This window comes from Carassius auratus, chromosome 36 (assembly GCF_003368295.1).
Source record: "Carassius auratus strain Wakin chromosome 36, ASM336829v1, whole genome shotgun sequence".
NCBI classification, from domain to species: Eukaryota; Metazoa; Chordata; class Actinopteri; order Cypriniformes; family Cyprinidae; genus Carassius; species Carassius auratus.
The window spans coordinates 7339729-7362439 of NC_039278.1; the positions used below are offsets into that span (position 1 = coordinate 7339729).

Consider the following 22711-nt stretch of genomic DNA (forward strand, 5'->3'; position numbering starts at 1 on the left):
ACAAAGAATTTCATCAACACAAAAACCAAATGGATGCCTTTTGCAGTGATACTCAAAAATTTCAGTCAGACATGTCTGACCAATTACAAACCCAGGTTGAAAAGATTAAAGAGTTGACTACTAACCAACAGGAAGTATCGCCAGCTAATGTATATTCATCACCAGGTGGTATACCAATTACTACTACCACTACATCTGTACCTATAGCTAAGAGTGATCATCTACGACTTACCTTTCCCACTTTCGGAAAACCACACGAGGATCCAGATCCGTTGAACTACTTAACTCGATGTCAAGATTTTCTGGCATTGCATCCTTTGTCAGATGTGGATCTACTAGCTACATTCCGTACAGTCTTGTATGGAACGGCCCGCGACTGGTGGGAAGTTGCACGTACCTCTGTAGTCACTTGGACTGAGTTTGAGGCAGCTTTCCTTTCTGCATTTCTTTCTGAAGATTATGAGGATGAGTTGGCAGAAAGAGTTAGAGTAAGAACTCAAGGCGAGAAAGAATCCATCAGAGATTTTGCTTTTTCATACAGAGCCTTATGCATGAGATGGAAGTCAACGTTAACCGAGAATGAAATTGTAAAACTGATTTTGAAAAATATTAAACCTTACCTTGCCAGCCAGCTCCGTAGTCGAGTATCTACAGTGGAGGAATTGGTGAAGTTAGGGCATCAACTGGAGAAGGATAATGAACAGCAACTCCAATATGAGAGCAACTTTCAACACACACAACAGTCTATGTTACCCAGAGCACCCATGGTTCGACAGATAGACAAGAAACCAGTTCAGTGCTGGAGGTGTAAAGGACATCATCCTCCAGGAAACTGTCCTGGTTATGCATCTTCTAATCAACCATTTCAACCACCCCAGCCATCTCAAAGTAAGAGACAACATCAAAGTCAAAAACAAGAGGGTCAGCTCTCCAATAATGCGGTCTCTGTCGTAAAAACCGAAACAACTAGTTGTTCCTATTAATATTGGTGCTTGGAAAGGTAAGGTGATTTTAGACACCGGAGCCAGCTATACCCTCATTCATGAGAGTTTGTGGAGGGAACTTACACCTCAAGAGAGTCTTCATCCATGGACCTCAGGACCACTCTATCTAGCGAATGGTGAGGCTGAAGTTCCGCTGGGATGGGTAAATGTACTGAATCTTAAAGTTTGCAGCAAAATCTTTCTTTAATGAGTTCTGTCCCCCCTTCTCAGCCTCTATTGGCCTCTCGAGATGCAGATCCTACGCCTACAGAGGATCAAGTCTTAATTGACCGTGCATTAAAAGAAGCGATTTTATCACACGATGAAGAAGGCCAATTACGTCACATTTTGCAGACACATCAGGGGGTGTGTACTCGTCGACCAGTTCTTCATCACTGCCTGTATACTCGTCATCAAGTACCTGTTAAACAGCGCCCCTTATCGGCCAACACCTGCAAAGCAAACGATAGTAAAAGAACAGATTGAAGACATGTTACAGGCTGGCATCATAGAACCATCTTATTCAGCATGGGCATCACCTGTTGTTTTGGTTCCAAAAAAATACAGTAGTCTCCGGTTTTGTGTGGACTACAGAAAGGTCAATGCTCTCACTGAAAGTGATGCATATCCAATTCCCAACATCACTGAGATCCTGGAGTCTCTCTCTGGTGCAGCCATTTTTTCATCGTTAGATCTTCATAGCGGATATTGGCAGGGACCTATGGAACCTGAGAGCAAGTCAAAAACCGCCTTCATCACGTCAGGGGGGTTGTTCCATTTCAATGTCATGCCGTTTTGTCTAAAAAATGCACCGGCAACCTTTCAAAGGCTGATGGAGATCGTCTTGATAGGGTTACTTGGAACCATATGTTTCGTCTATATTGATCATATCATTGTTTACTCCCCATCAATGGGCCAGCACTTTCTAGACATCTAGACCATCCTTCAGCGGTTACAAACAGCTGGACTGACGTTGAATATAAAAAAAATGTAAGTTCTGCCTTCAGGAGATTACTTTCCTCGGTCATGTTGTGAATGGACAGGGTGTTACTGCAGACCGAAGCAAGGTGGAAGCAATTCGCACTTATCCAGTTCCCCGTAACCTTAAAGAGGTCCAGCGCTTCTTGGGTTTGGCTGGGTGGTACCATCGATTCGTGGCAGATTTCTCTAGGATTGCCGAGCCTCTCAATGCCCTAAAAAAGAAAAGACAATCGTTTATTTGGACATCACAATGCCAACAAGCTTTTGAGTATTTAAAAACCTGCCTTACATCACCACCCATCCTTGGACATCCCAATTTCCAGTTTCCTTTTTCAGTGTACACTGATGCCAGCGACGCCGGCCTGGGTGCGGTGTTGACCCAGCGAAAGGAGCAGGGCAGTGAAGAAGTCATCGCTTACGCCAGCCGAACCTTAAATAAAGCAGAGATCAACTATTCCACCACAGAGAAGGAGTGCCTAGCAGTAGTGTGGGCACTTGAGAAGTGGCAACATTATCTGGAACATCGTTTGTTCACCGTGGTTACGGATCATTCTTCCTTGCAATGGGTAATAAATTCCACTAGGACGACCAGTCGACTCATTCGATGGGCTCTTCGGTTACAAAGATTTGACTTTGTGTTGGAATATCGGAAAGGGAAGTTGAACGTTGCTCCTGATGCTCTGTCACGGATGTATCCTTTACCCGAGTGTAATGTGTACACAAGCAAAAAGGAAGATCCAGAATTTCCTATCACTGTTGAGCGCATCTGGGAGGAACAACACAGTTGTAAGGGAAACAGGTCAATTTAGCTCAAAGGGAATCATTTAAGATTTTAAAGGGAATTTGAACAGAATCACTGTTTCATGGCTGTTCACGGAGACACCCTGCGATTCAGTGAACTAGCCGTTTAACATCAAATCTGCGCTGGATACTAATATCCAAACTATAGTGAAAACACTATTAATTAGCACAGTAACAAGATCGGCAGTTTAAGACATTAACTTGTAAGCACAAAACACAAGATACTTCTCTTTTCAATATGAATAAGGCTTTATTAGATAAATCTAAGACATATAAACTAATCTAACACATAAACGCACGCACACACACATTCACACAAGTTGCAGGAAGATCGAAAGTTAGGGAAAGATGAGTTTAAGAGAATGGAAATATGTAATCCCAAGTTCACAGCAATACGTTAAATTGCATAAACATGAACAACCATCAATCACATAATTAGCCCTCGCATTGAGTTCCTCAGTGAGGTTAAAATTATATTAGATACACCAGCACAACAAATATCTGGGAATACGTTGCTTTCGTTTCCTGTGAAAGGGACTCCCGTTGAAAGGGGTATCCCGGTGTTGCTGATTGGCTGGAAGTTCAGTCGCTGAAGTGACGTCTTGGGAAGCCCGTGGTTGTTGGGCGTTGGCTGAAAGTGCAGAGTCGTGTGCGCTGGTCGAAGTTGAAAGGGTACCCGAGGTCAGGCGTCGGAGACTCGACGTAACAAAACTTAACTCACAACACGAAACTCTCAAACGGAAAAGAAAATAAATAAAGTTTGACGAGATTAGGTTGTGTTCCTTCTCATCGTGGCATAGTAGCAGCAGGCAGGCACGCTGGAACCGCGCTCAAAGAACAGTGATGACTACACAGCATGGCTAGGAGCTACAAGCTAAAGCTAGGTAGCAAAGCTACAAGCTAAAAGCTAAGAGCAGGCATGACTAATAGCAGAGACTAAAAAGCAGACTGAAAGCAAGGCATGACTGATAGCACAAGCAATGCTAGAACTAAAAGCTGACATGGCTAATAGCAGCAGCTAGGGACTAAAAGCAAAGATTTTACGATGTCCTAGGTATTTAAACTGGCTTGTTGGCCACACCTCAAATGTTGTCTTGACCAATCAGATATTGTCTTGGCTCGGGGGGTATCATAAATCATATGTTTATCTTACCAAGCATGTGGTCCGAATGTTCCTGCTCTGGCAGGGTCTAATTTTGGACATGATTCCTATAACACGATTATGTTATATTTTACAAATAAATGATTGTCAGGACAATATCAAGCAAGAAAATTCGATTATATCAATACTAGACATGACTATGTATCCTATAGTTATCAAAAGACATAGACAATAAGTGATTATACATGGTAGTCAAATGTGTGGGTTACACATAAATGAATATGGAGTTAAGCAATGGAATAATTCATTTATAAGTCTTTTTGAGTTCATTCTGGTCCATATATATGTACAAAAGAAGTTTCTTTGCCATTCTCTGGCAAAGGACTTTTCTGTGAAGACAGAGGTTTAAAGCCCCCCCCCCCCCTTAGGAATTTCAGTCTGGTTCTGCTAGGTGGGGGGAGTCAATGGGACTTGTGCAGTACTCTCATGGGTTTTCATGTGATGTCCAGCGTTGCATTTCAATTATGAACAACAAATTTGACAATCTCTTCTTCTAATTGAAATTGTAAATAATTGCTCTAGTGCTGTTCATGTTGAAAGCTGTTGTGTGAACAAGTTGGTTGGTCGTCCTGCTTGGTTCTTGTGGCACTAGAACTGATTTATGACTTCCTGAGGAATTCGGCTCTCGTGTTTCTATGCATACAGCTTTGATAGACTCTTTAATTTGTCTGGTTCGACTCATTTCTGTTACACAGTGATCCTGAATGTACAGAAATATTTCAGGTTTTGGCCAAAGATGGACTTACGGAGAAGGAACAGTATGCTGTGGTAGAAGACAAGTTATATCACGTTACTCACCTGACTGATGGTCAAATTCAATACCGTGTTGTCATACCTCGCATCCTTATTCCTACCATTCTCCAATTATATAATTCAAACCCCCTCACTGGACACCTTGGAATCTTTAAAACTTATAAGAGAGTACAGGATAGTGCCTACTGGCATGGTATGTGGACTGATGTTAAGAAGTATGTCAAGCGTTGTGTGAAATGTCAAACACTCAAGAGTGACAATAGAAAACCAGCAGGAAAACTTCAACCAATCATCACGTCAAGACCTAATGAAATGCTTGGAGTAGACATAATGGGTCCCCTACCAAAGAGCTCCAAACAACATGCAGTCCTACTCTGCTTTGTTGATTATTTCTCACGATGGGTAGAGTTTTTCCCTATGCGACATGCTACTGCTCCAGCTATTGTTGAAATCCTGAGGAGAGAAGTGCTTACCCGATGGGGGGTGCCGGACTATGTTTTGTCAGACAGAGGGTCTCAGTTTGTCTCGGCTTTGTTCACTGAACTGTGTGGAAAATGGAGTGTGTCACAAAAATTAACCACAGCCTACCATCCGCAGACTAATATGACGGAAAGAGTCAACCGTACTCTGAAGTCCATGATATCTGCTTTTGTGGAAGATAATCACAAAGGTTGGGATAACTACCTACCAGAACTCCGTTTCGCACTCAATACTGCAGTGCAGGAATCCATCGGAACGTCTCCGGCTGAGCTTCATCTGGGTAGAAAACTTCATAGCCCATTGGATAAACTGTTGCATGGACGTAACTTGTCTCCTTCTGATCCTTCCTACGACATTATCCATCAGTTGTCTCAACTCCAAAAGAAGGCCAAGGAAAACTGTAAAAAAGCACAAATAAGACAATTGAGAAATTACAACAAAAACAGACGAGATGTAGCCTTCCAAGAGAAAGACAGGGTATGGATCCGAAATTTTCCGCAATCTAATGCCCAGCGCAATTTCAGTGCCAAGTTGGCACCTAAGTGGAAAGGACCATACCGCATTATCCAACAGAGTCCACAGGAGAGGATGTGCGTAATGTTCATGTGTGCAATTTGAAACCCTGTTTTCCTACTGCGGAGGAATTAGAGTTTCACAACAGGATGAAACTACCAGAGATTTTTCAGGAAACCTCGGATGAGGAAGAAGATTTCCTAGGATTTTAAGGTATCTCTTAGTTCAACAACTAGGAGTTGTTTTTCCTTGGGGGAGGGAGTGTGGCAGAACGTAATTCGTTAGCCACTTTATTTTTATTTTTTAATCAGAAATTCTTTAACCAATCAGAAGAGGATAATTAGTGTGACGAACTATTTAAGGAGGGGAATTGTGAGCGGAAGAGGACTGGTAATGGGGAAGTGAAGTGTGTTGGTGGTTCGAGGAAGGTGCTGTTTGTTCGAGGAACATACAGAAGTATCGTGCTTTGGTATGAGAAATTGACCTACCTGGGAGAGAAGTATGACAGAAGTTTACAGTATCCTGAAGGTGGGATTTATCGGGGTGCGGATGACGTGACGGCGGGAATGAAAGTGAAACTGAGAGCGGCTTAGATGTTCTCTATCTCGGCTGTTGGGAGAGTTGCGTTGCCTTGGATTAGTCCTCATCGCGTTTCCTGGATGGTGCTGAAAACGAAGTTCCTGTACTTACCAGAGGCCAAAACCAAGACCAGCAGCATCGGGTACAAACTTGACGCACCCACAATACATGCACACGACCACAACACGCACACACATTTAATCGAACTTTTTCTTTGACTGTCGGAGAGTATAAAAAGTGTGTGAATTGAAACTAAGCTGTGAATTCATCAGTGGATGGGATGCTTGGACACAGACTTTCTTTTACCTCGTATATTTGTGAATGTCTGAGAAAGTCATCGAATTTGCCAGTGTTAACATCATTGCTGTCTCTGTGCAGATCCTGTTTTTCCCTCTTATAAAGAGAAAATTTATATTCCTTTATACTGATTGTTTTTTTTTTTCGTTTTTTTTTTCTTGTTTTCCATGGAAGTGTGTTGTTGACAACAGTGATGTTGGGATGTTTTTTCTTGTGTGGAATTTAATTGGGTCTGAATTCCTTAAAAATAAACTGTTAAACGAATCTGTTGGTTTCTACAAGTTTGATTTGAGGTCCCTTTTTCAATGTCTACATATGTAGCTGGTGGGTTGTGAGAATTTATTTTTTGCCAGGATTACATGCCTGGCTGGCGCCCGAACAAACCAAATTAAAATATAAAAGTAAACATAAATGTTTATTAAGGGGCAACCATCGCTACAAGTTCCTTCAGCAAGCTTATGCGAGATTAAGTGGTCGCCCCTGTGTTACAGACCAAGACTAGTATGATGCTAGGCGCCTTGTTGTATCCCTTTAAAGGAATCTATTCTTGATTACAAGCCTTGAGGTCTAGTTTGGGTATGTAGCCTAGGCCTTTGTCCGTAAGGGATAATGTCACGGACAGCCATCTAACGTCTCTAGGGGCAACTCCCATGGAAATTGCAGAGTTAGTACTTTGTGTTTGCCATGGTTCTGGCCTGCACTCCCCTCAGCATGGTGGCATGGGTATACCGTTCCCCATAGCGACCCCCAGAGGATGCATATTTGTGGAGGGTTCATCTGGAAATTATTGTGGCATCAATTTTATATTTACATACCTGTAAACTGCATATACCATTCAAAAGTTCAGAACAGCTCCATTTTCTGAATTAGAAAAAGAGGCTTGCCCATAGGACATCACCAATGGTCTACTTAACTGGAAAAATGTCCAATACCAATAAAACTACTTGGTTAGGAAGTGACCTCTAACTTTTGCTTCATGTATCTTAGCATCATTACATTATCTGCTGCAGGTAAGAAAATTATGACAGAGAGAAAAAAAAAGTAGTACCTTCAGTCAGCTTGTCAGCAATGACCGTTTCATCTCCATCCTTAGTCTCTGGTTTGGTAACCCCCATTGAGGTAGGAGTTGTGACAAAGTTATTCATTAGAGAAGGTCTAGAGCTTAGGCTGTGATGTTTTCCTTGTCCTCTGGGGATCATTTCTCTCTGTTAACAAATTTGATTGGATATTGTATTATTTCAGTCATTCTCAGGTAATAGCTGAATTATTGGAGCGAATGTTTGACGTTTTATCCAAGAGCTGCTGGATGATCTGTGATATGCCCACAGTCACTCTGTGAAATCCCCAAAGATGTACTCCTGATCAGGAAACACACCGACCCTCGACGACAAACTGGTCTTCCAACTGAAATCAGGTGTATGCCACTAATGCAACAGTATGTTCAAACAGATTGTTATTCTGTAATTAATAGTTTTCTTCCCGTACCCCGTGTGCTGATACTTCAGTCTGAAAGGTGTTGGTCTCAAGTTCTTGTAGACGTCCGGCTACCACAATCTCAGAGCCCTTTAAGAATTGTCTAAATTGACTTTGTGTCAAGTCAGTTACAGCGATGCTGGGATAATTGAGGTTCACCTCTAAGAGAAGTGGGGTCACTATGAAAACCTTGCAGAGATAGAACCCAGGAAGGAACGCAACTCTGAAAAACTATTGGGGTCCTGCCACACACATACGCAGACTACCGTCCTTCTTCTTAACAAGAACAATAAGGGAAGCGTAGGGACAGCAGCTTTCCCTTATGACCTCAGCATCGAGAAGTTGACTGATGTGGGTCTTCACAACATCATATTTGGAAGGTGGTATGCATCGATATCTCTGCCTAACCAGAGTATCCTCTAGAAGAGGAATTTCATGAGAGAGTAAATTGGTACAACCCAAATCGCCATCATGGGCTGAAAACACTGTCTGATAATTCTGCAGCAACATCCTCACCTGAACCTGGTCACTCGGTTTTAAAACAGTTAAATCAATAGACTCGATTTGTTCAGGCAAAGTGGACCCAGTCTTTGATGACTGCGAGCCAACTTTTGCAGACACAGCTTTAACTTCAGTGACTCCTTGGGGTAAACTAGTCACAAAAACAGCATTCAAGCACTCAACCCCTAATGAAATCAAACAATCACATACATAGTTAATTCTATGTATGTGATTGTTTGATTTCATTAGGGGTTGAGTGCTTGAATGCTGTTTTTGTGACTAGTTTACCCCAAGGAGTCACTGAAGTTAAATACACAGTTCACTGTAAAAACGCGAGTACAAAATGAACAATAAACATTTGAAAATAACCAATACAATTACCAACCAACACACACAACACTACCCTTGTAAACATGCACACACACAAACACACATACAGTAGGCTACACACACTTGCGCACCAACTGTAGAGCGGTGATATTCCTCCTGTTAACCTGCTTACGTAATTAACTAACTAACGGTTTCTTTTTCGGCCGCAGCCAGAGTGGGATGAAATAGACGCAAATCCTTTCGTTTGATATCTAGTTAAGACAGCAGCAAAACAGCAGCGCTCCGTGATCCATGGGCGAATGACAGGTAACCCCGGCAATGGAATCCTCCCCGCTACTCTGCAGAATACACTGCACGTTTGGGGTGCAAGGAATCCAGCCACAAACACACTCCAGCCTCCCATCGTGTGGGACATATGAACCGACAAGCTAGACAAACAGAGGAGGCCAGGGCTAGTTGTCACACATTTTACACAAGAACACATTTATCAGGGTAAGTCTACATCTTTATAGACATTCATTTTTAATTTGGGCTATAGATAAAAGCTAACAAACATTTCAACTATTACGGACCACATTGCAACATACTATACTGTTCCAATAGTGAATCCAATAGTGGGGCATGTTGTCACACTAGAACATACTATTATAAAACATAAAGCCTTTTAAATGCTTTCTAAATAAAAGTAAATTTAAAACAATTATAAAGCATAAAATATGTCATTAGAACAAACATCTAAATGGTAACAAGAATATAAAACCACTGTTTTGTTAGTCAGTCTATGAGTGAACAGTACTCACGCCTCTCTAGTCACCTGGATGCCAGGATTACATTACAGGATTTCATCTCATCTGAAGCGTTTCTATTGGAACCAGCACACCGATGCGAGCAATGCAAGTAAATCAGCACCAGATCAGTGTATGATCACATGCATTCAGCAGACAAAAACACTGTCAGCCTCTGATAACACAGGTATATCGAGAAGACACTGGCAGACCTAACGTTAATGGTTTCAGCATCAGTGGACAGAAGCGCAAGCTGCACGCCCTACAGAGGACTAATGACACTTCAGTGCAGTTTCAGCATGCACTGCAATCCATGTTCTCCCAATGGATCGTTCCCCGGCTTTACTTCCGGTAGTGAGGGATTGTGAGTAAACACTTTCTATTATAAAAGTCAGATGGATTTTTTTTTTTATCCCAAATTTGAAAAAATAAAATAAAATGAGTAAAATAGCCCCATTTTTGGGGTATATTGTGTCGACTGAGGGAATACGCATGGATCCCGAAGTAAAAAAAAAGAAAAGAAAAGAAAAGGTGAAAGTGGGGGAAAATCACATCTCTAGTACACAGTGCCACATGGTTTTACAGCCTAGGCTTCCTGTTTCACAGGATTATAAAAATGAGTCCACAAAGGCAAAATTCCCTTAACACAAGTTGTGATATCAAATAATATATTTCTGATGTGCAGCAAAAGATTGCTGAACCTCATAAATTTAGAAAGTGGCTGTAAGAACTTTTGATCGTTCACTTTTCCGTAAGTGCAGTACACCTGCAAAGCGTTAGCACTCGTTAGCTTGTCATTAGCATTTTCTTTTCTCCTCTCCTCTCCTCTCTCACGCTGCAGTTTTTCACAAGTTCATCAAACAACCGCAGTAAGAATATTTCATCAAGCACGGTGAGTAATGGCTTCGCCTGCTATCTTTATTTGCACCTCTTGCCACATGTACAGTTTATCTATCTCTGTCGCTGATGAGGGATTCACAAGTTGACGGCTGTACTGCGTTTGAGCTTCGTCACTATATTCTTTTCATTGACTATTTTTAACTTAAAAATCAATTTTATACATCATTGTTTCCGTTTATATAACGCGTGAATATATCCTCTATTGTATTCTACAACAAAAACAATCAGAGCGCCTCGCTATCACTAGTTTTATTTTGATCTCCCGGGTCCGCTATTAGCTTTTAGCCAGTTAGCATCAGCAAGCGTGTTTGCTGCTAACTGCGCTTACATTGCTAATACTCTATTCTCACACATTACCACTGCTGTACTCACTGTTACTTGCTTTAATGGCGGATGAATGTCTCCACTCTGTGCAGCTCGAGCTCGAGGCCGTGGGGAAGCAGATTCGCGACCTGGAACAGAGGCAGGCCCAGCTGAGAGAGCGGAGAGCCGCGCTGGAATCATCCCGGGCTGACGCTCACAAGTCCGGGGTAAGTATACAGCGTGCTGTTAACAGTCCCACCACGTCTACTCCGTGTGTTTCTCTGCGCAGGCCCGGTGCACCCAGGACGCGATCTTCCCAGATGTCCTTCACTGCGACGCCGGGACACCACGGACCCTGGGTGCATCCACAGCGGAGGACGCGAGCTGGGTCCCGGGCGACTACTTCTCCCCCTCCTGCCTTCGAGCTCTCCATCCAGAACCGATTCGCTCCCCTCCGCGAGACAGGACGCGACGCTGTGATCATCGGAGACTCCATCGTCCGACACGTAAGTGCTACGTTAGCCGAAGGTAAAGTGCACACTCATTGTTTGCCTGGTGCTCGTGTTCTCGATGTTTCTGCGCAGATACCCGCGATCCTGAAGGACGGCGAGAGCCCCAGAGCGGTCGTGCTTCACGCCGGGGTTAACGACACCACACTGCGGCAGACGGAGACGCTGAAGAGGGACTTCAGGAGCCTGATCGAGACGGTTCGCAGCACGACGCCCGCGGCGACGATTGTCGTGTCAGGACCACTGCCCACGTATCGACGAGGACACGAAAGGTTCAGTAGACTTTTTGCTTTAAATGAATGGTTGTTGTCATGGTGTAAAGAACAGAAACTGCTATTTGTTAATAACTGGAATCTTTTCTGGGAGCGTCCTAGACTGTTTCGCGCTGATGGATTACACCCCAGCAGAATTGGAGCGGAGCTTCTCTCTGACAACATCTCCAGGACATTTCGCTCCATGTGACTAGTAAGACAATTCTCAAATAACCATTATGATGAGTTTTGTTCTAACCGCTTAAATGCTAAAGGTACTTGCGCTGTAAAACCTATTAAGACTGTGTCTGTTCCCCGAATAGTGAGGTCAAAATATAAATATAATGTAGGATCTAGAAAAAATCTTATCGTAATTAAACCAGAAAAATGTAAAGTAAATGAACAAAAACAATTTTTAAAGTTTGGGCTCATAAATATTAGATCACTCGCACCAAAAGCAGTTATTGTAAATGAAATGATCACAGATAATAGTTTTGATTTACTCTGCTTGACTGAAACCTGGCTAAAACCAAATGATTATTTTGGTCTAAATGAGTCTACTCCACCAAACTACTGTTATAAGCATGAGCCCCGTCAGACTGGTCGTGGCGGGGGTGTTGCAACAATATATAGTGATATTCTCAATGTTACCCAGAAAACAGGATACAGGTTTAACTCTTTTGAAATACTTCTGCTAAATGTTACTCTGTCAGACATGCAAAATAAATCTAATGTATCTCTTGCTCTGGCTACTGTGTATAGACCACCAGGGCCGTATACAGAATTCCTGAAAGAATTTGCAGATTTCCTCTCAGACCTTCTAGTTACAGTTGATAAGGCGCTAATCATGGGAGATTTTAATATTCACGTTGATAATGCAAATGATACATTAGGACTTGCGTTTACTGACCTAATAAACTCCTTTGGAGTCAAGCAAAATGTCACCGGGCCCACTCATCGTTTTAATCATACACTAGATTTAATTATATCGCATGGAATCGATCTTACTGCTATAGATATTGTACCTCAAAGTGATGATATTACAGACCATTTCCTTGTATCGTGCATGCTGCGTATAACTGATATTAACTATATGTCGCAGCGTTACCGTCTGGGCAGAACTATTGTTCCAGCCACCAAAGAAAGATTCGCAAATAACCTGCCTGATCTATCTCAACTGCTAATTGTACCCAAAAATACACACGAATTAGACGAAATTACTGACAACATGGGCAATATTTTCTCTAATACATTAGAAGCTGTTGCCCCGATCAAATTGAAAAAAGTTAGAGAAAAACGTACTGTACCATGGTATAACAGTAATACTCACTCTCTCAAGAAATTAACTCGTAGTCTTGAACGCAAATGGAGAAAAACTAACTTAGAAGTTTTTAGAATTGCATGGAAAAATAGTATGTCTAGCTATAGACAGGCTCTAAAAACTGCTAGGGCAGAGCATATACACAAACTCATTGAAAATAACCAAAACAATCCAAGGTTTTTATTTAGCACAGTGGCTAAGTTAACAAATTACCAGATGCCACCTGATTCAAATATTCCACCAACGTTAAATAGTAATGACTTTATGAATTTCTTCACTGATAAAATAGATAACATTAGAAATACAATAGCGAATGTAGATTCTACAGCGTCTAACACTTCAGTTTCATCCATCGCACCCAAAGATAAACTGCAGTGCTTTACAACCATAGGACAGGAAGAGCTAAATAAACTTATCACTGTATCTAAACCAACAACATGTTTATTAGATCCTGTACCCTCAAAATTACTGAAAGAGCTGTTACCTGTAGCAGAAGAAACGCTTCTCAATATCATAAACTCGTCGTTAACTTTAGGACACGTCCCAAAACCATTCAAGCTGGCGGTTATCAAGCCTCTTATTAAGAAACCAAAACTAGATCCTAGTGTACTGGCAAATTATAGGCCTATTTCAAATCTTCCATTTATGTCTAAAATTTTAGAGAAAGTCGTGTCTGCTCAATTGAGCACCTCCCTGCATAAAAATGATATGTATGAAGAATTTCAGTCAGGTTTTAGGCCCCACCATAGCACAGAAACTGCACTTGTTAAAATTACAAATGACCTGCTCCTTGCGTCAGACCACGGCTGCATCTCATTTCTAGTCTTACTTGATCTTAGTGCTGCGTTCGACACCATAGATCATGACATACTCATAGATCGATTACAAAACTATACAGGTATTCAAGGGCAGGCTCTAAGATGGTTTAGATCCTACCTGTCCGATCGCTACCATTTTGTTTACTTAAATGGGGAGTCATCTCATTTATCATCAGTAAAATATGGAGTGCCACAAGGATCCGTCCTAGGTCCCCTTCTATTTTCAATATATATGTTGCCCCTTGGTAATATTATTAGAAAATACGGAATTAGCTTCCACTGTTATGCTGATGATACTCAGCTATATATCTCAACGAGACCAGATGAAACTTCCCAATTATCTAAGCTAATAGAGTGTGTTAAAAATGTAAAAGATTGGATGACACACAATTTTCTCCAATTAAATTCGGATAAGACAGAGATACTAATTATTGGACCAAAAAACACTACACAGAATCTTGTAGATTACAATCTGCAACTAGATGGATGTACTGTTACTTCCTCTACAGTCAGAAATCTGGGTGTTATATTAGACAGCAATTTGTCTTTTGAAAATCATATTTCCAATGTTACAAAAACTGCATTCTTCCATCTTAGAAACATTGCCAAGCTACGAAACATGTTATCTGTTTCTGATGCAGAAAAGCTAGTTCATGCATTCATGACCTCTAGACTGGACTATTGTAATGCACTTCTAGGTGGTTGTCCTGCTTCTTCAATAAACAAGCTACAGGTAGTCCAAAATGCAGCAGCTAGAGTCCTTATGAGGTCAAGAAAATATGATCATATTACCCCAATTTTACAGTCTCTGCACTGGCTACCTATTAAGTTCCGTATCAGTTACAAATTATCATTACTTACCCTAAATGGTTTAGCTCCAGCATACCTAACTAGCCTTCTACCACGTTACAACCCATTACGCACCCTAAGGTCACAAAACGCTGGACTTTTGGTCGTTCCTAGGATAGCAAAGTCCACTAAAGGAGGTAGAGCTTTCTCACATTTGGCTCCCAAACTCTGGAATAGCCTTCCTGATAATGTTCGGGGTTCAGACACACTCTCTCTGTTTAAATCTAGATTAAAAACACATCTCTTTCGCCAAGCATTCGAATAATGTATCTTTTTAATTGTGAGTGTAGTTGCATCTGTTCAAAGTTGCATTTTTATTCATTAGCTTGGGTTAAACTAATTTTACTTTGTTGGATCAGCAGCTATGCTAATGATGTCTGTATTTTGTTTCTATGTTTCGCCACGTGATTTACATCTTTTTAACTAGGATTTAAACAAGCTCCAGTCTGGATCCAGAACACCTGAGAAGAGATGATGCTGACCCTCAGAGGACCTCAGATGATGCTAACCTTGAATCAACAAACAGAACTAACAATTATTGCTAAATGTGTGACTGAATCATATAATAATTAATAATATTGATAGTTCATCGTCTAGCTGAATACGTCTTGTATTATTATTATTATTTTTTCTAAAATCCTGTCAAATGTGCACAAACTACTAGCTACTACTAAATATTGTAGAAACATAATTTTCTGTAAAGTTGCTTTGTAACGATTTATTTTGTAAAAAGCGCTATACAAATAAACTTGAACTGAACTGAACTGAACATGTGATAAATGCAGGGAAATAGTTAGGCTGACAGAGAAGATTTCAGATACATTGTCCGGTTCCGGCAACAGAGCCCCTGCAGCAGGGTCAAAACACCGCTCTTCTGTTCCGATCAAAACATTAAACATGTTCTCCCCACTCAGTGATGCACCCACTGAGAAACCTGATGAAAATGCTCTAGTTATTGGTGATTCTATTGTACGGAACGTGAATATAGAGACACCAGCCACCATAGTCAAATGTTTACCGGGAGCCAGAGCGCCTGACATCTTGGCAAATATAAAAGTGCTGGCTAATGCTAAACGTAAATACAGTAAAATTGTTATTCATGCCGGCGCCAGTCGGAGATCACTAAAAATAACTTTAAAGAGGTGTGTGAACTTGCAAGCACGATGTCAGACACTGTAATATGCTCTGGTCCCCTCCCTGCTTACCGTGGTGCCGAGATACATAGCAAATTGTCATCACTCAATGGCTGGATGTCTAAGTGGTGCCCACAGAATAACATAGGTTTCATAGACAATTGGACGAGCTTTTGGGGCAGACCTGACCTGTTTAAAAGAGATGGTCTTCATCCCTCCTGGGGTGGCGCCACTCTTCTCTCTAGAAATATGGCAAATAGTCTTAGTGTTTATACTTGACTAACTGGGGCCCAGGTCAGGAAGCAGACAGACTGGCTAAACCGACCGTCTGCTAGCTGCCTCCCATCACAGAGGTCAGTTAATTCTCAGCACATAGAGAATCTTTCACCTAGATATCACACTATAGAGACTGTGTCTGTTCCCTGAACTAGAAAATACAAAAAACGTCTAAACCAAGTTAAGGCTAACAATTTAATTGAGATTCAACAAATAAAAAACAAATGCAATATGGATAAACAAATGATAAAGCTTGGCTTATTGAATATCAGATCCATTTCTACGAAAACACTTTTTATAAATAATATGATAACTGATCATAATATAGATGTGCTCTGTTTGACAGAAAATTGGCTGAAACCTGATGATTATATTATTTTAAATGAGTCCACCCCCCAAGATTACTGTTATAAACATGAGCTGCGTCTAAAAGGCAAAGGGGGAGGAGTTGCTTCAATTTATAACAACGTTTTCAGGATTTCTCAGAGGGCAGGCTTCAAGTATAACTCGTTTGAATTAATGGTGCTTCATATAACATTATCCAGAGAAACCAATTTTAATGATAAATCCCCTGTTATGTTTGTACTGGCTACTGTATACAGGCCACCAGGGCACCATACAGACTTTATTAAAGAGTTTGGTGATTTTACATCCGAGCAGATAAAGTTTTAATAGTTGGTGATTTTAATATCCATGTCGATAATGAAAAAGATGCATTGGGATCAGCATTTATAGACATTCTGAACTCTATTGGTGTTAGACAACATGTTTCATTGTCGAAATCATACTCTAGATTTAATACTGTCACATGGAATTGGTGTTGATAGTGTTGAAATTATTCAGCCAAGTAATGATATCTCAGATCATTATTTAGTTCTGTGCAAACTTCATATAGCCAAAATGGTAAATTCTACTTCTTGTTACAAGTATCGAAGAACCATCACTTCTACCACAAAAGACTGCTTTTTAAGTTATCTTCCTGATGTATCCAAATTCCTTAGCATATCCAAAACCTCAGAACAACTTGATGATGTAACAGAAACTATGGACTCTCTCTTTTCTAGCAGTTTAAATACAGTTGCTCCTTTACGCTTAAGGAAGGTTAAGGAAAACAGTTTGACACCATGGTATAATGAGCATACTCGCACCCTAAAGAGAGCAGCCCAAAAAAAGGAGCGCAGCTGTGGGAAAACAAAACTAGAGGTATTTCGTATTGCTTGGCGGGAAAGTAGCATATCCTACAGAAAAGCATTAAAAACTGCTAGATCTGATTACTTTTCTTCTCTTTTAGAAGAAAACAAACATAACCTCAGGTATTTATTCAAAACAGTGGCTAAATTAACGAAAAATAAAGCCTCAATAAGTGTTGACATTTCCCAACACCACAACTGTAATGACTTTATGAACTACTTTACTTCTAAAATTGATACTATTAGAGATAAAATTGCAACCATTCAGCCGTCAGCTACAGTATCACATCAGTGCACTATAGGCCCCCTGAGGAACAGTTCCACTCATTCTCTACTATAGGAGAGGAAGAATTGTATAAACTTGTCCCTATAAAGGGACATGTAAAGACCCTATACCATCTAAGCTCCTAAAAGAGGTGCTTCCAGAAGTCATAGGTCCTCTTCTGACTATTATTAATTCCTCATTGTCATTAGGATATGTCCCCAAAACCTTCAAACTGGCTGTTATTAAGCCTCTCATAAAAAAAAAAAAAAACACAACTTGACTCCAAAGAACTTGTTAATTATAGACCAATCTCGAATCTCCCTTTTCTGTCCAAGATACCAGAAAAGGTGGTATCCTCACAATTATATTCCTTCTTAGAGAAAAATGGTATATGTGAAGATTTCCAGTCAGGATTTAGACCGTATCATAGTACTGAGACTGCTCTCCTTAGAGTTACAAATGATCTACTCTTATCATCTGATCGTGGGTGTATCTCTCTATTAGTTTTTTTGGATCCTAGTGCTGGGTTTGACACAATTTACCACAACATTATTTTGCATAGACTTGAACACTTTGTTGGCATCAGTGGAAGTGCATTAGCATAGTTTAAATCGTACTTATATGACCGCCATCAGTTCGTAGCAGTGAATGAAGATGTATCATATCGATCACAAGTGCAGTATGGAGTACCTCAAGGCTCAGTACTAGGGCCGCTACTCTTCACGCTTTAAATGTTACCCTTGGGAGATATCATCAGGAAACATGGTGTTAGCTTTCACTGTTATGCTGATGATACTCAGCTCTATATTTCCTCGCAGCCCGGTGAAACACACCAATTTGAAAAACTAATGGAATGCATAGTCGATATAAAAAATTGGATGACGAGTAATTTCTTACTGCTAAATTCAGAAAAACAGAGGTGTTAATTATAGGGCCTAAAAACTCTGCTTGTAATAACCTAGAACACTGTCTAAGACTTGATGGTTGCTCTGTCAATTCTTCGTCATCAGTTAGGAACCTAGGTGTGCTACTTGATCGCAATCTTTCCTTAGAAAGACACGTTTCTAGCATTTGTAAAACTGCATTTTTCCATCTCAAAAATATATCTAAATTATGGCCTATGCTCTCAATGTCAAATGCAGAAATGTTAATCCATGCATTTATGACTTCAAGGTTAGACTATTGTAATGCTTTATTGGGTGGTTGTTCTGCACGCTTAGTAAACAAACTACAGCTAGTCAAAAATGCAGCAGCAAGAGTTCTTACTAGAACCAGGAAGTATGACCATATTAGCCCGGTCCTGTCCACACTGCACTGGCTCCCTATCAAACAAGATTCAAGATTCAAGATTCAAGATTTTTATTCGTCACATACAAAATTATATATAGCATATATAACCAGCAGTGAAATGTGAGTCAGGTCCGCTCCATGGACAGTGCAATTATTAAAGAAAACAACACAGATGAAAATATACATAAATAAAGCTATGTAAGAATGAAATAAAAGTAAACAATAAAAACATCGTATAGATTTTAAAATATTGCTTATTACTTATAAAGCCCTGAATGGTTTAGCACCTCAGTATTTCAATGAGCTCCTTTTACATTATACTCCTCTACATTCGCTACGTTCTCAAAACTCAGGCAATTTGATAATACCTAGAATATCAAAATCAACTGCGGGCGGCAGATCCTTTTCCTATTTGGCGCCTAAACTCTGGAATAACCTACCTAACATTGTTCGGGAAGCAGACACACTCTTGCAGTTTAAATCTAGATTAAAGACCCATCTCTTTAACCTGGCATACACATAACATACTAATATGCTTTTAATATCCAAATTCATTAAAGGATTTTTAGGCTGCATTAATTAGGTAAACCGGAACCGGAAACACTTCACATAACACCCTATGTACTTGCTACATCATTAGAAGAATGGCATCTATGCTAATATATGTCTGTTTCTCTCTTGTTCCGAGGTCACTGTGGCCACCAGATCCAGTCTGTAATCCAGATCAGAGGGTCACTGCAGTCGCCCGGATCCAGTACGTATCCAGACCAGATGGTGGATCAGCACCTAAAAGGACCTCTACTGCCCAGAAAGACAGCGGAGACCAGGACAACTATAGCCCCAGATACAGATCCCCTGTAAAGACCTTGTCTTAGAGGACCACCAGGACAAGACCACAGGAAACAGATGATTCTTCTGCACAATCTGACTTTGCTGCAGTCTGGAATTGAACTACTGGTTTTGTCTGGTCAGAGGAGAACTGGCCCCCCAACTGAGCCTGGTTTCTCCCAAGGTTTTTTTCTCCATTCTGTCACCGATGGAGTTTCGGTTCCTTGCCACTGTCACCTCTGGCTTGCTTAGTTGGGGTCACTTCATCTACAGCGATATCATTGACTTGATTGCAAATAAATGCACAGACACTATTTAACTGAACAGAGATGACATCACTGAATTCAATGATGAACTGCCTTAACTATCATTTTGCATTATTGAGACACTGTTTTCCAAATGAATGTTGTTCAGTGCTTTGACGCAATGTATTTTGTTTAAAGCACTATATAAATAAAGGTGATTGATTGATTGATTGATTGATTGAAGAAATAGCTAAAGCATTTAAAATCCCCATTTCCACTATCATATTAATAATTAAGAGGTTTTAGTCCACTAAAGATGTTACAAATCTGTCTGGAAGATGATGTGTGTCTATATCAACCTAATGCATGGTGAGGAAGAGAGTTTTAATCACCAAAGACTCTTCAAGTATCACAGCTGGAGAACTGCAGAGATAAGACCAGAGTATTGGGGTCAGAAACCTTAAAAAATATAAAACAGGTCCTCACCACATGTTGTTCAGGAGGGTATCAAGAAAAAAATCCTCCTCACTCATCCAAAAACAAACTCCTGCATAGTCAGACAAGACTGGAACTTCAAATATCACTGCATGGCTTCTATGTTCAGATGAAACTAAAAAAGGAGCTTTTTATGAGCAAATACTCAAGATGGATTTGGTGCACACAGGGATAAAAAAGTACCTCATGTGTACAATGAAATAAAAAGTGACGTGACATACAGCCAAGTATGGTGACCCATACTCAGAATTTGTGCTCTGCATTTAACCCATCCAAAGTGTACACACATAGCAGTGAACTGACACAAACTGTTAACATACACACGGAGCAGTGGGCAGCCATTTATGCTGAGGCGCCCGGGGAGCAGTTGGGGGTTCGGTGCCTTTCTCAAGGGCACCTAAGTCGTGGTATTGCCGGTCCGAGAACCTACAACCTTAGGATTAGGAGTCAAACTCTCTAACCATTAGGCCACTACTTCCCCCATATATGTTGTTTAATGTTGTGGGTCTATTTTTCTGCTGGAGGTCCTGGACATCTTACTTAGATACAGTACATGGCAACATGGATTCAATTAAATACCAACATATAAAAAAATGTAAACTTTCTGTCCATGCTAGAAATCTTATAATGGGACCAGGGTTGGATCTTCTACAAACAGATATCAAAACCAAAAAAATTAAATTAAAATAGGGGTCACTGAAAACAAAACTAAGCTTCTGCTCTGGCCAACCCAGTTCCATGAGCTGAATCCTATAGGAAATTAGTGTGGTGAACTGAAGAGAAGAAGCATCGACATGGAGCTGTGGATCTGAAGGATCTGGAGAGATTCCGTTTGAAGGAATGGTCTCTGATCTACTGCCAGATATTCTCTAAACTCTTCAGGCATTATAAGTGCAGACTCAGAGATGTTCTCTTAGTAAAAGGAGATATAAAAGTATTGAATAAAAGGGTATGACATTTAAAAAAAAAAAAAGATCAAATGGATTAATGATACAGATTTATTTTCAGAGCCGCCTTCAATCATATTTACCAAAGGTATGAATAATTTTGAGCACAACTGTAAATAAGAGATTGACCATGAGATAGGAACTGAATTGAATGACAGCTTGAGGGAGTGCTCTTTGTACACTTTCTAGGGTGTATACTGTCTGAATGTCTTAGAATGGACATATTAACCTCAGAGAAGAATTTATTGTGTTTTTTGTTTCATATGCGCACCAGCGCAAACTGCTGCACATTCATACAAATGCACGAATGCGATGACTGAAGATTTTCACTTAAAGGTACAGGTTGTAGGACCTGCCACTAGTGTCACGGTTCGTGAATGCACCGTCTCCAGCTTTATTCATGTTACGTCATGATGATTGTTTCATGTGGGTGTTGCTTGCTTTGTCTCCTTTCTGGTTTCTGTTGGATCATTACCTTCACTCACGGATTATCATCACCGCACTTGGATTTACCACTGCCGTCATCATCATCAGCGCACTCAACTCTCCTACTCACCAGTCTGTGCTGCCATCGCGGTTCCTGCATCATTCTCCGATCTTCCATCATCTCATCAACTCCAATAAACTCTGTTTACTTGCTTTTGTCTCCTGTCTTCAATACTCGAGTGTCACAGAATGATCTGACCAACATGGAGGCAGCAAGTACTCAACCATCTGTTCTGGAAAAATTTCTCAGTGCCAGTGTTCAGAGGATGGACTCCCAGGAGAGGAGTCTTAACGACACTGGTCGCGCGGTTCAAGCCCTGGTGACGCAGGTGTCCGAGCTCACCCATTAATTCCATCTACTTCGAGCTCCCACTGCACCACCCACACCGTCTGTTCTCCCTATACCACCAGTGACCGCCTCCCAGCCAGAACTACGCCTCCCTATCCAGGAGACATACTCGGGTGAGCCTAACTTCTGTAGAGCATTTCTAACCCGCTGTGACATGCATTTTTCCCTACAGCCCAGAACCTTTGCTAACGAAAAGGCCAAGGTGGCCTTCGTATTGACGCTGCTCTCTGGGAGGGCGGCACTATGGGGGACAGCGGTGTGGGAGAACCAGGACCCATGCTGTGCCTCGTTTCGGGCGCTCTCCGCCGAGATGAGGCGGGTCTTTGATCGGGCCGTCGCAGGACGGGAGGCGGCCAGGAGGCTGGCAGAGTTAAACCAGCACGAGAGATCCATCTCAGACTATTCTATCGAGTTCCGGACTGTGGCTGTGGAGTGCCATTGGAACGAGGAGGCGCAGTAGGACATGTTCATGCATGGGCTGGTTGACCGTATCCAGAGGATCTGGATATTCCCACGTCCCTCAATGGGCTTATTGAGCTAGCATTACGGGTCGACGCACATCTGACACGGATGGAGAGGAGGAGTCTACTCAGCACCCCATCCAGGGGACATGCAGAC

The 22711-nt window shown here is 41.2% G+C and overlaps 1 pseudogene; it reads left to right on the forward strand.

The window, feature by feature from the left end:
* Positions 1-764: 764 nt before the first annotated feature.
* LOC113055631 (uncharacterized) lies at positions 765-22553 on the forward strand (annotated as a pseudogene).
* Positions 22554-22711: the final 158 nt, after the last annotated feature.